The 15,093-nt window shown below is 42.6% G+C and overlaps 1 long non-coding RNA gene across 1 annotated transcript in view; it reads left to right on the forward strand.

Moving 5' to 3' along the window:
- Positions 1-15,093, forward strand: part of LOC117956701 — a 28,507-nt gene that overhangs the window by 11,723 nt on the left and 1,691 nt on the right. Inside the window, exons 4-5 of the long non-coding RNA XR_004659340.1 lie at positions 8,144-8,151; positions 14,613-14,616. This is a non-coding gene — a long non-coding RNA (uncharacterized LOC117956701). The remainder of the gene's footprint in view (positions 1-8,143; positions 8,152-14,612; positions 14,617-15,093) is intronic.

Consider the following 15,093-nt stretch of genomic DNA (forward strand, 5'->3'; position numbering starts at 1 on the left):
CTCAGTCTCCTTACCCTGGTCCCCCCCGCCCCCCCACCCCCACCCCACCCCCCCAGCCTGCCCAAACACAGAGCGTCACGCTGGCTTGTTGTTCTTGTGGCCGGCCGGAGGAATCAAAAATGCAAAATTACAATGTCCAGATCCACAGGAGGAATGTGAGTGGAGCTGTTACACGGTCCAGTGGTGGTGTGGGACTAAGTACTCTTACTCAAGTACTGTACTTCAGTCCAAATGTTGAGGTACTTGTACTTTACTTGAATTTTCTCTTTCCAAGCCACTTTCTACTTCAACTCCGCTACATTTCAGAGAGAAATATTCTACTAGTTACTTTAGTTACAAGTTATTTAACACATTAAGAATTCTGCACACAGAACACATGTAGATTATAAATATGATGTTTATTATAAAGTAACCTAGCAACAATATCAAAGTCCAGCTGAGCTGATGAGACCATAAACACTCAGCTGGTTGGATCCTTCACTCTTTCTACCATGGTCTTTACGTTTAATACTTTATATTTTCCTGATGATACTTACATACTTTTCTTAAGTAACATTTTCAATGCAGGACTTTTACCTTGTAGCAGAGTACAGTCTGGTACTTTTACTCAAGTAAAGGATCTGATACTTCCACCACCGACAGGGTGAGCGATGTCAAAAAGAGAGACGCCTGCTTTTTGTGTTGTCTCCCAGTAACTGTGTCAAAGACTTCCCAGAATTATGTACAGCGGATCTTGCTCAAGGGTACTTTGGCAGTAAAAGATCAACCAAGCAATCTTTCTCATGAATTGATGATTACACAACCTCCTAAACTGCAAACGCAAACTTTGCTAATGTCAGCCTGATGAGACAACAGTGTGTGTGTGTGTGTGTGTGTGTGTGTGTGTCAGGGTCACGCCACTCCACATATATTAAGTGTGTACACTATCCTATGTAATTGTATGCATGTCACATGTAACACATGTAGTGTAAGCTTTTTGTTACATGTCTTGAAACATTTTATTTCCTGTGCACCAGCAGCGTGAACTTACAGTACATGCCTGAGTCAAAATGTGTATCACGCCTCAAAGAAATGTCTGAGAAAACCCCCCGTCTGTTTTTGTACGCTCATATGGGTCCTGCAGCTGTCGAAGGCGTCTTTTCAACAAAGCGTTTCCGTTTTCAGAAGCGTCTCTTTCTGTTTCTGCAGCCTTTCTTTTTCTCTGCTAATGTTTACACGGGAGCTTTCTAAAGGGTTTGAGACGTTCTCTTGTGGCAACAGTGAGTCAGACCTGTCGTATATTTACTAGGTGATGTGTTCAATAAAACCCCAGGTAGACTATGACCTGGAGCAGGCAAACAAACACCAAGGACATGTACAGGAAAGCAATACTTAGTTCCCTTAAAAGGCTGTCCTCACATAACACACGGCATCAGACAGAACGCAACCGGTTTTATTGTTGTTGTCATTAACAATTCATATGTTTTTAAGATCGTTTTTGTTGGAATTTTAGGCCTTTATTTTGATAGGACAGCTTAGATCTGAAAGGGTCGGAGTCAAACCCCCGACCGCTGCGTTGAGGCTTACACCTCTATACACGGGCGCCCGCTCTACCAGGTGGGCTAACCAGGCGCCCATTTTAATTAAAAAAAACATACAACCCACAAATTAAATTAAAGAACAAATTTAATTTCAGACATTCTTTTATTGAACAAATTGAACATAAAATGTTAAAAGGCTCCGCTAAATAAAGAATGACAGTCCTAATTCAAAGTGCAGTCTTCTGCTGATATTTTCCTAAAATCTCCGAGTGTCTTTCCCAGCATGTCCCAGCCTTTCAGGATGTGTTTACTGCGCCAGTTGATATTGCATTGCCAATAAAAAAAGAACTTATTTTGCAGCATTATTGTACATTATATTCGATTGAAAGGGGATCAAGTCTGCAGTATTGTACAGACTGTTCACCACGTCGGTTGTCCTCCAGTTTACGTGAGTTATGGCTCACGCAATGAAACCAAATGACTCCAAGAGGATAAGGACAGCTTGAGATGGGTAGCTGTTTGAGCAGTGGCTGGCGGACAGAGGCCAGGCTTGTTAGGGAGGCTCAGGAGGAAGATGGCTGCTGTGTTCCAATCAAATCAAAATGACAGAGTGACCTTGGAGAGGCAAGGAGAGGATGTATTTTTAGCCAGACGTTCTCACAGGGATGCTCTTTTTCCTATCTGCTGTATTTTGTTATTTTTTTAGGCCCCAACACTGGCTGCCTGGCTTCTTTAGTTTACAGAGCTCATGAGCCAACCAGGCCTCTCAGCCGAGGGAGTGGAGATGGGGGATTGACTGCTTCCCATCACTTGCTTCTTCCACGAGTCTCTTTTTAAAGCCGTGTCAATAAAAGGCCTTTCTTTGCACACTGGGGGCTGACTCAACAACTGAAACCAGGTCTCCTAGGTGTTTGGGGAGCTGTTGTTGGATGAAGCTTTCAGGTCTTTTTCGTTTGATTGTTGCTCGATGCTTCACAAATATGAAAGACTATGAGATCTAGTACAAAACACTTTAGTCATAATGGTTGCTGGGGAAAGAACGCTGGCTTGCAAGACAGTGGTCGGCGTGACTAGCACGTCCAGCCCCCAGCCCAAACAGCCTCCTCCGTCCTGTTTGTTGGTGAAACAGTCCCAATGAAACAATCTGTAGTCTGTTGACAATCCATCCATTCAGCTGCTTATCCTGGTCCTAACAAGTCCTCCAGACCGATGATATAGGTTGTTTCTTCCTGCCCTCTAACACGACCAACAGGAGCGTTTCGTATCGTAGCGCCAACTAGAGTTGGCAGGAAATACAACCCACATTGTTAGCACTTAGTTAGCACTTAGTTAAGATAAAGATTGACGTTTGGGTCAAAATCATCTGTTAAGTCACTCAACTGATGGTTACGCATGTGGCGCAGAAAGTTCCATTTGTTCCTTTTCCTTTTATTTCTATGCAGGACACAAAACCCGGTCTCCTGGGTGAAAAAAGCCGGCTGACCAGTTCTCCACTAACACCCTTGTAGACCATCAGAACGCAGGCTCCAAAGGTCAGTCCAACACAGCAGTTGCTACACAGAATCGTTGTCACTTTCCTTTTTGGAAATCTGTCAGGGCCATATGTGTGTGTGTGTGTGTGTGTGTGTGTGTGTTATGTGGTTTATGTGAAGATGAACTGCTACCTCCTCTGTCAGAAACACTAGTATAAAATACTGTGCATTAGTAGATGTTCGCGCCATCTGAAATTAATGCTACGTGACCAACTGTGCTAGCAACCTAACCAAATTATTAAGGACATGGATAGAGGGGACGCTGAACAGAAACCAAAAGGGACTTATGATGATATTTCTGCAGAGATCTCAAAGTTAACAAAAGGGTTGTTGAGACTACATATGGTGTGTTGTGAATATGTTGGGCATATAATAGTCCTAAGGGCACACAAAGTATGTAAACAATGCTGCTAGCATTCAGCTGTTTGTCTACATCAGGTATATTGTTGCCCTTAAATGCACCAAAACCACTTAGTTAAGTTTAGAAAAAGAATATAGTTTGGGTTAAAGTCAGACGCTACTTCACTTCTGGTTATGCAAGTGTCGCAGAACATGACATTTGTTAACCCTCATGTTGTCTTCAGGTCCAAAAGGTTTTCTTTATATCCAAAATAAAGGAAGTTGAAATAAGGGTCAAAAATGTTGGAAAAGCGACAAAATAGATGAAAAAAAATCAATAAGCCCTGGAAGAAAGTGTTAAGAACATTTTTAAAAATTACAAAATGTAGGGGGAAAAGTGTCAAAACAACAAAATCAACGGCATAAACATCGACAAAACATAAAAAAAGGACAACAAATTGAATACCCTTTTTAAAGGGTAACAAAAATGTTGAGATTGGGGAAAAAACGTTTTTCACGGTGAAAGGGAAGATAACACAAGGGTTAAGTAAAAAAAAAAAAAAAATGGACTTGAACCCCACTCTGCTGGGTATGAGTCCTGTGTTTGTTCTCCTGGGTTTTATTTCCTGGTATGATCAGTAACTTATTGTTGTAAATGTAAGCAAACGTTAGCAAACTTAAATTGATATGGCTATAACAAATAACAAATCTATCACAATTACATAACTGTCACTTGTGCCCACAGTGGTTGCTGTATGGCAACATTTACATAAGCTCATTCTTAAAATAGCTTGGGGACTTTTCAACATCAGGTGGTCATAGTTCATATTTATTTTTTACAAAGAGACATGTTTCAAATGGATTTTTACAATGGTGCCAGAGGTAGTTGAGCAATCCCAATACAGCACTTACATAACCAATGCATTAGGTTTCTATTAAAAAAGGCTATATCATACTGATAATTCTCAACCTGATAGCTGATCTGCTTCACTGACCAAAGTTTCTCTTTCAGGTTAACGTGTGTTATCCTACATGAGCCATCTTTAATGGACAAAGAACACCAGAAAGAAACCAGTTTGGGTTCATTGTTTGTCCTTATTATTGGCTGACCAGTCAGCTGTTTGAGCAGAGACACATCAGACGTGAGGTGTGTAGTTAGTTACCTTTAGAAGATTTACCTTCCAGCAAACGACTTATTGTCATTCAGATCAATCCTACTCGAACAAAGATAACCTGTGGTTGGGGGTGTTCAGTGGCAAAAATCAGAGTATTGTATCCAAGGGATTATAGCTGAACTTTTAGCGCACATGAAACACGTTGAATAAGAAGGAGAAAAGAGGGCATGGGCGGGGGGAGGGGAGCCTGTGGTTAGTGAGTCCTCAAGGACACAGTGTGCTGTGGAAGCCTGGCTGAGGTGTTGTAGTGAGACAGCGTGGATAAGAAGAGGAGAGGGGGGGGATGATTGCTGACGCATGTAGGAGGTGGTGGAGGGGTGAGGAGGGGGGAGTGAGGGTGGAGGGTTGCTGACGTCTGGACAGCCATGCAAATCTAGGAAACCAAGGAGATGGCCATGGTCCAAATTGTGCCTGGTCAACCGTGGCGGTTTCTGGCTGAAGATCAAATGAAGCAATGGGGAGAGGGGTCCACTTAAGTGAAGAGCAGCATCTCGACAAGGGGAGGTTTGGACACAGTAAACCACGCTGAGCTGTTCTAGAGCACAAAGACGGTAGCATGGTGTGCATTTTGTTTCCAACACACGAACAAAACAGACAGAACAAGAAGTACATGATGGCAATGCTGAGCTGGTAGCACGACTTCACAGTCACACAATAGTACCATTTGGCTTAGAAGATAAATGACTGACTAAAATAGTAAAGGGTTTAGTAGTAATTTATTTTTATACATATATGTATATTGGCATTTCTCCAGCTGATGGTGCCTTCAATGAACCTTAAATGGCCCTGTCTGTCTGTGCATTGGAAAAGCAGAACAGATGGTTGTGTAAGTTCCAAATGAAACATCCTAGCATAGTGGGATGTGCTTCATCAAACAAACAAAAAAGGTCTTTGGCTTCAAAAGTGTCAGTGAAATGTTTTCAGTTTCACAGTGAACCAGAGGAACATCAGTCCAATGCACCCAGCGATACAGAAACACCTGTCATGCCTTTGCTTTTGCTCATGAAACTGGCTTTGTAAAGTTGTCTCGAGAGACATTTTCTCTCCAGAAATACAACATTGTGGACACACTGTATGATGCTCCCTTTCTTGTAGTAATACAGAGGTCACAGATGCTTGGTGATAATACCAACTTGTTTTATAGGTATAGTTCATATCCATTCTAAGAGACTTGATCACATGAAACATAATGTAAGGGTTGTGCAGACTAATTTGACACAAGCAGAGGATGTCCTGGAAAGAGTCCATTAACACTGCCTAGATCTAAATGTAAATCACAGTCACCTGAACCTTCCCACCTCGATTCACATGTAGCATAATGTCATGGTTGTCCATATATTTGGTGTTTTTTTAATTTTATATTTATAGTATGTCATTTAGTTGACATTTGTATCCCAAATCAAATCCCCGTATGGACCCAAAAAGTTGGAAGCGTGGATTGGTGGCTGGAGAGATGCCACTTCACCTGCCGGGCACTGCCAGGTGCCCTTGAGCAAGGCACCGTACCCCCCCACCCGCTCAGGGCGCTGGCTCAGCTGGCAGCCCCCCCACTCTGACATCTCTCCATGTATAGTGCATGTATATAGGTCCTGAGCATGTGTGTGTATTTCAGGCCTGTGTGTGTGTGAGTATTAAAAGTGTGTACACAGAGTGTAGTGCAGTAATTTCCCCACTGGGGACTAATAAACAAATTATTATTATTATTAATAACCACCGTGTAATGTGTATGAAGAATCAATAGTTTAACCCAGTTTATTCAGCATGGTAGCAGATAGTGAGGAGATGTTTTTACAGTGTGTTCAGGGGACAGGCAGAGGCGGAGGGGGGGGGGGGGGGGGGGGGGGGGGGGGGGGGGGGGGGGGGTTATCAGCATCAGCTGTGTGCTTGGCCATCAGGTTGAATTTCGGGGGGGGGGGTATTTCAGACTGGCCGTGCGACCAAACCCACAGATCCCTTTGGTCTCGTCAGTGGAACATTTGGCAACTTTTAAAAAGGAAACTTTCCATCCAGAATCTTACTGGCGTCCATGTCAGCGTCTCACGCTCGCCATCCACTCAGAACGTAACGTTACTACTCTTTGGGTGGCTCGCTAGCCCAAACGGCGTGTGCACGGCGTGCCTGTTGTCTTGTTTCCGGTCTAGATCCAATGGGTGTCGTAGGTTTTCTAATGTTACTAGTTGTTGCAACAGCATGTGAAAAAACTACAAAGTTTGCTAGGCCTAAAAGAACGTTATTCTCTTGATAAAACAATGGACGCCGTTAAAATAGGTTTCTGTTAATGCCGTTAATAACAAATTTAACTGACAGAACTAGTCTGTAGTAATAAAGTGTTTGCGGCAGTGTGAAGAAACACTGTGATCTGTGTCGGCATCATAGACTGTATAATATCAACCGTCTATGGTTGGCATGCAACACACCCCGAGCACGCAGACCATGTCTTGTTTCGACCTGATTAGCCCGGCCACACATTATTGTTAGGAAAATTGCAGCTTGTTGGTGCATTCATTGTCTAAGTGACACCATTCATGCGGCTCTTTCTTAGCTGAAGAACTAAAGATACATCTACAGAAAGATGAAAATTTAAACAAAGTGATCAAAATACTCTTCTTGTCATGGCACTTATTCATTATGTCCAAGTATCAGTTTTACGCAATAAGATGCATTTGATTTTTTGATGGCTTTGACAAGTTTGACATTCCAATTAGTATGCCTTTCTCTTTCTTTTATTAGGAACAGCTGATTGTGTGACACATAAACCCGGTCTTACTCCCAGCTCATCAAAAACCCCAGCGTGGAGTATAAAGAGAGAAGAGAAAGTCTGCATAGGGAGGAGGTCAAGGTGGATGGATGGGTCAAAGAAACACAGGACTTCACGTAGTAGTATTTTAACCTGAACCACAATCTTTTTCCAATACCAACCAAGTAGTGTTGTTGCCTAAACCTAACATACCATGCAAGTTGAAAAATGACACCAAAGGGTTGTGACCAAGCGTCTGCATGTGACGAGTTGGGAGTGAGAATGAGTTGGACATATACACCGTAGTAAAATATGTCCAAAGCCTAATTGTCCCCAAAAGACCCCTCTTTGAGGCTAAACTTAGTGAAAGAGTAGCTTTACAAGTCGCCTATATGACACTCATCATAGGAAGTGAAATCAATAAAACATGTATTCTAACTTTGACTTTAAGAAGTAAGGGGATTTCCCAATCCCTCCAACACTATAGATGTCTTTTCTTGGAGCCAGCAGCTGGTATTTAAATTCTTATCACAACTGGATTTTGTTTTTTTAATAGTACCCATGATTCCTATTCCTTACCTTGACATTGCACTAAACAAGTTGTTCTTGAGATATTAAAATGCTAACACAAAAAGATGTTGGACAAAAAATACAAGCGACTCCAGATCTCACAAACTGTTGATTTCAATGTTATCACTAGCACCAGGGACCATGGCCAGAGCTTTAAATAAAGACCCAAATCTTACCCAGGATTGTCCTGTTTAAGGTGCTTCCAGTTCTTCAGCATTCAGCTATGAAAGGAGTTCATTTTCACCATGTCATTACGGACTTGTGTCTGAGGGAGAACAGTCACATGCAGAAGCCTTAACTCTAAGTCGTGTCTCTCTATTGGCCGGAGTAGTTACACCGGCCTATCATTGGCCTTCTGTGATCAGTGGGGTGTATTTTTGCGGTCTGTCTTTGGAAACCACCTGAAAATCCAGTTTTTCAGGAACAAACGAACCCCTTTTTTGTTTTCTTTGCATGTTTGCATGATAACCGTCCTTAATTACAAAAAATAAAGCAAAATTGGTGTGAATCATATTTGAATGGGTGCAGAAGCTTAATGTAGGCACAGTATAATATCGAGCAGTGTTCCCCAACTGGAGACACTTAATAATCAGGAACTGTGGCTCATCGTGCCATTAATGTGGTTTCTTCCTGATTTAACTCTGACAAGGGTGCTAGCACCTTCTCAAGTCTGTAATATTCACAACAGCACACACTGAACAGAACAAGCAACATGCTAAATATTTGGCATTTCTTAAACTGGCAGGAAATTACAACAATATCCAAATTGGCGTGTGCACAAACACAGACAATATGTTGGGTTTTGCAACCAAAAATCACGTTGGGCTACTGTTGCTACATTGTGTGAAAAGGACTGAATTTCCTCCACAGTGTTGTTCTCCAACAACCCAACGAAAACTGGAGCATCGTGTGCTTATCTAAGCGTTGTATGCACGGCCTCAGGCGTATACACACTGGGCGTTGCCAGTTTACCTCTTGTTTATTCACACCATTCTCTCACTGGGTAACTGTGCCGATTGGATCACCAAGACAAATCCATTTGTGAAGACAGTGATCGACCCCCAGCAGGTCCCTCTATGTGCAAAGAACTATTGTGTTATTCTTAACAAAGCACGATTTTAACTTAAAATCTACGAAGCATTATAGTAGATTCACTGATGTGAAGGTCTTTGTCTGAGTCCCAGTTTAGGTATAATGATCAGACAGCACCTTCAGGTGATACAAATGTGTACAGAAACCTGCAATTCTGTTTGTGTGTCTGAGTCATGACTGCACCTGAATGGGCAGGGAGTTATCAGAGAAGAAGAACAGTCTGTCCATCTGCCGTGGACAGACAGATCGTCTGTCACAGCAAAAGACTGTATAAGTGACTGTGTAATATCATTTGGGAACATAATTTAAGTTTATTAGGAGTATTTTTCAAACAGTTAATGGAAGGTAACACAAAAGTCAGAAAAAGAAGAAAGGTCCAAGGCACTCTAAAAAAACACGATTCTGATACTGGCTAATGAAGATAACGTTAAAACATATTTCATTATGTTTTACCAGCTGTATAAACTTTACCGTGTATGTATGTGATAGGATTGCTATCATTGTTGTGAAAGTCTTGAACGAAACATGAACAAACACCCATAATGATCGCTGTAGAATCTTCTTCTATTTCCATTTATAACGGAAAAAGAACAAAAACATTTCTTTAAAGTATATTCTTTTCGGCGCTAAATTACGTGGTATTGAATCGGTGCATAAACTCCAATTCTCGCCAATACCTGCATTTTATGCAGTATTGGAGGCTTTTCCAATACTGATATTATTAGTACTATATCTCTAGCAACAACCCACGTGTGGCGGCACAAACTTCTCCAACCAGGGCGCAGCCCTCAGCACACTGTTCCTCTTTTGGAGATACAAACACCTGAGCCAGCATACCTGTACATCACGACAACTACAAGTGGGTAAGCTGTTGCCTACAGAAGGTGTCGCTCTGCAATCCTAGTTTTAGTCGCTCATCTCCCTGGATGTTCTTTTCGATGGTTTCTAGGCCTTCAACCATAAGGCTGTCAGTATAACTATTATGTATTATTTATTTATTATTATTATTTTTTTTTTTTTTTGGGGGGGGGGGCATTTTAGGCCTTTAATTGACAGGACAGCAGTCGAGGAGTAAACCTCTATATATGGGCACCCGCTCTACCAACTGAGCTATCTGGGTGCCCACTATTATGTATTTTAAAGTATTTTACACGTTTTAGTTTTTTTCAATTTCAGTGTGAAATAACCATCTAAATAAAAGCTTTTCATACTTTTTAGGCCTTAATAGGGCCTTGGACCTTTCTCCTTTTCATTAGGAACATATTGGGGCCCTGTAGAAACTTAGCACTAGCCTGACAAGCCAGGACCAAATCAAGATGTTTGGGTCTGGAAACTCACCATTGGCCGGGCTCAATCCGAGGGGCGGGATAAACGGTCCACGCCTGCTCTGCTGGGTGATATATTCAACTTTTGCCGAATCTGGTCGGAAAAAAACTCTGTCTTCACTTCTTCTTTTTTAAAGAATGACTTCAATGCCGTTCTTAACTCCAAAAGCTTAACTCCAAGTCTTCCAGAGTTGCAGCCAAAGCCGTTTCTAGAGACCGCTGTTCTCCAGAAGCAGCCATCTTCTTTGTTTTCAAGTAGCAGGGAGATCACGCCACGAGATGGTACCAAAATATAGTTTAGCAAAGGCTAAAGTGTGTCCTTATCATTGTTTTGTTTTTGTTTTTTAAAGGCAAATAGATTTGATATAGAATAGATAGTCTGCAAATAAATGCAACAAAATGTTACTTCTATTTTTTTTAAATGGACTCCAATGTACAGTGAAAAGTGCTTGGGTCCCAAAAGGGAACCTTGGGTGACCCCACAGAAAAGAGGGGCAGCAGATGATGAGCAATTCCAACTTTCTTCTGTGGTTTGATGCTGCCTATTAATCTTGTTACACATACCTTGGATACTTTTCACTAGAATGCAGAGGTGCGTCATCTGATGAGCAACAGTGCGAGGTAATTGGTGATGCGGCCTACTTTCTCAGACGGCGAGACTCAGCCAGAGGACTGGAGTGACAAACAGACGTGAACAAACAGGAGAGAATCGCTGAGGTGGATACTTGCATGCGTCACTGTTGCTCTAGGGCAAGAGAGAAGCGAATGATATCTACCTGACTGTCAAAAGTGTTTATAGGGAGATGTGTAGCTGGTGACATCAGAGCTTGGGAAAGGGCGAGGTTCGTTCTCTGGTATTCTTGTCTTGTACTGTCCTTTACAAACAGAGACATCTAGGGTTTTATTTTGAACTTGTGCTTAGTTTAGTATGACTGGGGAACAGAACGTTTAAAGATGTCACACCGAACTATCATTGATCTGCAGAAAGCTGTGTTTAAGAGCTAAAGTCCTCTGATGAACCAGGTATTTAACTGGTGATTATGAAAGGAGGCACTGGGCTGAGGACTACAGGGTCATATGATGGGGATTAACATATTGTTTGACCTTGCTCCAAGGGGGGTTCACCAGATGGAACTATTTCTAGGAATACAATAGTTTATCTAACTGCCTTCTCCCCCCTCTTCCAATTTGATTTTGTATTGTCACATGACTCAGCGGCACCCGGCACACACACACACACACACACACACACACACACAAACAAACACACACAAGCAGGACAGACACGGAGCAGACGAACGGCAGAAAGGAAGAGGAGAACTGTGTGGCTAGATTTCCCGCAAAGAATGAAACATGAGAACGCTGTAAGACACAGTGGCAACACAACAAATGTATACAAGGGTATGAAATCTATGGCCTGAATTTAAAGTTATTAATAATCCAAAGGTAAAATCACAAAAACTCTGCGGACCCTATTTTAACGCTCTAATCACACGGTGTGAAGCGCCTGGCGCAGGTGTGTTTAGGGCGTGTCCAAATCCTCTTTTGCTAGTTTGACGCTGGAAAAAAGGGTCGGTGCACCGGACGCCTGGCCCTAAAGGGTTGTCCTTAGTGTCTTCATTAATCAGATGTGTGTTCTGGGCGGAACATGCAATCGACCAATCAGAGGTCCTCTCCCGTTCCCTTTAACCGCCAGGCAAGTTTGGTCCTTGGAATATTGCTGTTATGATGGGGGATTTACTCACTAATATTTTTATATGTAATCTTTTGCATGTGTGTGTGCTACTGGGCTTCCCTGTGTGTGTAACAAGCTTCTGTGCAGGAGCCTAGCAGCATGGTACTAATTCTCCGTTAAAATAACAGTGAAATGCTGCGCTATTGACTTTAGAGGTTTTTGTTGGCCAATGGTGCGATCACTTTCTGCAGTTGCAAGAAAGCAATACTCCCAGTGTGCAACACCCTGTAGGACCAGCACCCCCAGAATGCACCTGAACACCCCTCCCCGCAAGAACAGCATGGATGGGTGCAGGTGCATTTGCTATTTAAACACTGTGGGCGCGGGATATTGATACCTGCGTCGGTCTTAAACCATCAAAGACACTTGCATCAGGCTCGCTGGGTGCAAGACGGGGCCCTTAAGGTCTTAAGAATTCATCCAGATTTTGAAATTTGAAGATTAATTCACCTTTATGATTAAAAAGTATCTTTATTGTATCAGTATCGGCAATGTGTGTACTTGGTATCAGATCCATACCAAGTATTGCAGTAACACACACCACTAGTAACTACTGACCCCGTGGATCACAATAAACTTTCACACTCAATAGGCTGCCCTACACTCCATGTCATCCCCTCTCTACTTCCCCCTTTCCTGTCTATCACTATCTAACAATTTAAAAATAAAACCCCAAAAAAGAATCTTAAAAAAATGATACTTATAGTAACACTGCTTTCAAAAATTCAGAATCCTTCATTAATTCCACAGTGGGGAAATTCACATAATACTTCAATTGTATGTTGGTGTATTCTTCCTTACTACACAAGCAAACAAGTAATACACGGTAATGCTGGACACGCCCGGGCTTGTCTCTGTGTGCTTCTCATTGCTGCAGAGGCCAGACTGACGGGTGTGTAAGTTATCTATGAGACGTTATCCTTAAATCACTCGGACTTTTATGACTCACAGATCCTATTCTCACATTTAAAAAAGCATTTATTAAAACAGACTCTGCTGTGCCCAGCCGTTATCGGCATCTTGTGTTGTGGGTCTGTCTGCTTTAAAGTATTACCATGTCAGAGCAGATGTGGCCCGCAGAGCCACCCCGCCGGCCCACCAGGTGGACTTGGCAGCGCCAGGCCCGCTCTGTGTCCTGGATTAGTCTTGGCTGGCAGACATAACAAAGAGATTGGAGCTATAGATGGTTTCAAACACAGAAGCAGTTGACAGTGTTCTGTTTGAAGTAAACCAGTTTGTTCAGAAGACAGAAAGGGACAGATTGATATTTTAGAAAACCCGGTCAGGGGACATATGGCTGTGTACACTGTCCACAGAAAGGTTTGGAGATTTCTCTTTTACATCATGGTGTAAACAGTGGGACCAGTTTAAAGAGAAAACATTTAAATCAACATTTCTTTTTCAAACAAGGCAGTTGAAATGGTCTCTCTGCATGTCCCTCCTAGATACTACCCCACACACACGCAGGGGTTCAGACGGGACACTGTGCAGGGTCAGCCGTAATAGGTTAAGAGTAGTTTGGGGTTGGATGCCCGGCTCAAGGGCCTCTCATCGGTGCCCTAGAGGCGAGCTGGGACCTAGCTACCAGTCCACACTCCATACTCGGTCCGCACAGGGACTTAAACCAGCCACCCTCCGGTTCCCAAGCCTAGTCCCCAAGAACTGAGCTACTGAGTTCAATATTTCATAACATTAAAACAATTTAATGATTCATTAACCCAGAAAAATAGGACATATCATAAACATGTCAAAACACATTGGAGATAGCCTAACCCCTGATTTCAACCAACTTTGGAACGGCTGCAGATCCGCTCGGAACGGCGGCGGAGTCGTTAGGTTTCCAGTGAAGTCAGTGTGTGTACTACACCATGAAAATGTCATGATGGGCGGAGACAGGCCTGAAGTCAACACGGCAGAGGTTTTGGGGTTCTGTTTATTGAAACTACATCCTGTTAAATCGTGCAATTATACGTGATCTCGCGAGATCTCATGGGTCCTCGTGACTTAAGCTGTCAGTCATGGCCGCCGCCGTTCTGCAACAAATCCGGACCTGGTGGCTGTTGAAGGACGGCGGAGCATGGAGCTGATCCACAGTTGGTGGAAACCAGAGCTTAGGAGGCACAGAGGAGAATGGGAAGGGTTATGGGATTTAAAGCACTTAATTGGAAGTCTCTTTGAAAAAAAAGCGTCAGCTGAATGACATGTCATGTCAGATAATGTAGATAAGGAATAAGTGAGCTCATACAGTTCCAGGTTGTGCATTTTTTGAAAAACATCTGAAAAGGATTCAGTTTTTTCATCGATATGGACTGGGCTTGGAGTCACAAATTTTTGGTTAACCTAATAATTGGAGAAAAAAAGTCAGCCGTGACTGTGCTCTTGATTTCCTGGGCTGCCCTGAGTGGGTCCTTGAGCTAGCATTTGAGACCCAGCAGGCTCTCATGTTAGGTATGCTTACAGCAAGAAGGGCCAGACTGGATATCAACCTCCCTGCTGGCTTTAGGAAGGCCCAATGCTACAGTTTCCTGTTTATATTTAGGGCAGATTAGCTTATCTTGGGCTCGTGCTCAAACTTAAGTTTGTACAGATTTGTGGAGCTCTTACAGGCCACAGCAGAAACAAGATGAGACTGGTGTCATCCATCTGTGTGTGTGACACACATTTAACGCAATTCAGTTTTCTACACAAGAAATAACTCATCGTTCCTTGAACAAATGAATTAATAAGCAGCTAAACGCACCATTACCTAATTGCACACCTACTAGGTTTCCAGCCTTCTTGGTCTGGTTTGAACAGCAGCTTGTGGGCATACCTCATGTTGGCTAACTTTGGTGTTAAGTGTTGTGTAACTGGCATTGCAGTCAGCTTGTCATACTCAACATACACTGTTATAGCATCAGCTCCAGATAGGCTAACCAGGACTTGTTTTAGCATAAGACGGTATTTGTTCTTTCCTTTTCTTTTAAACCCAAAATGTGCAGCAAGTGAAATACTCATCCCATAAGATGTAAAAAAGTCAACTGTCTTTCATTACTCTTATGGCGGTTTTCCACTGCGTGGTATCTACT

The sequence above is a fragment of the Etheostoma cragini genome, chromosome 14, assembly GCF_013103735.1.
Source record: "Etheostoma cragini isolate CJK2018 chromosome 14, CSU_Ecrag_1.0, whole genome shotgun sequence".
Taxonomy (NCBI): Eukaryota; Metazoa; Chordata; class Actinopteri; order Perciformes; family Percidae; genus Etheostoma; species Etheostoma cragini.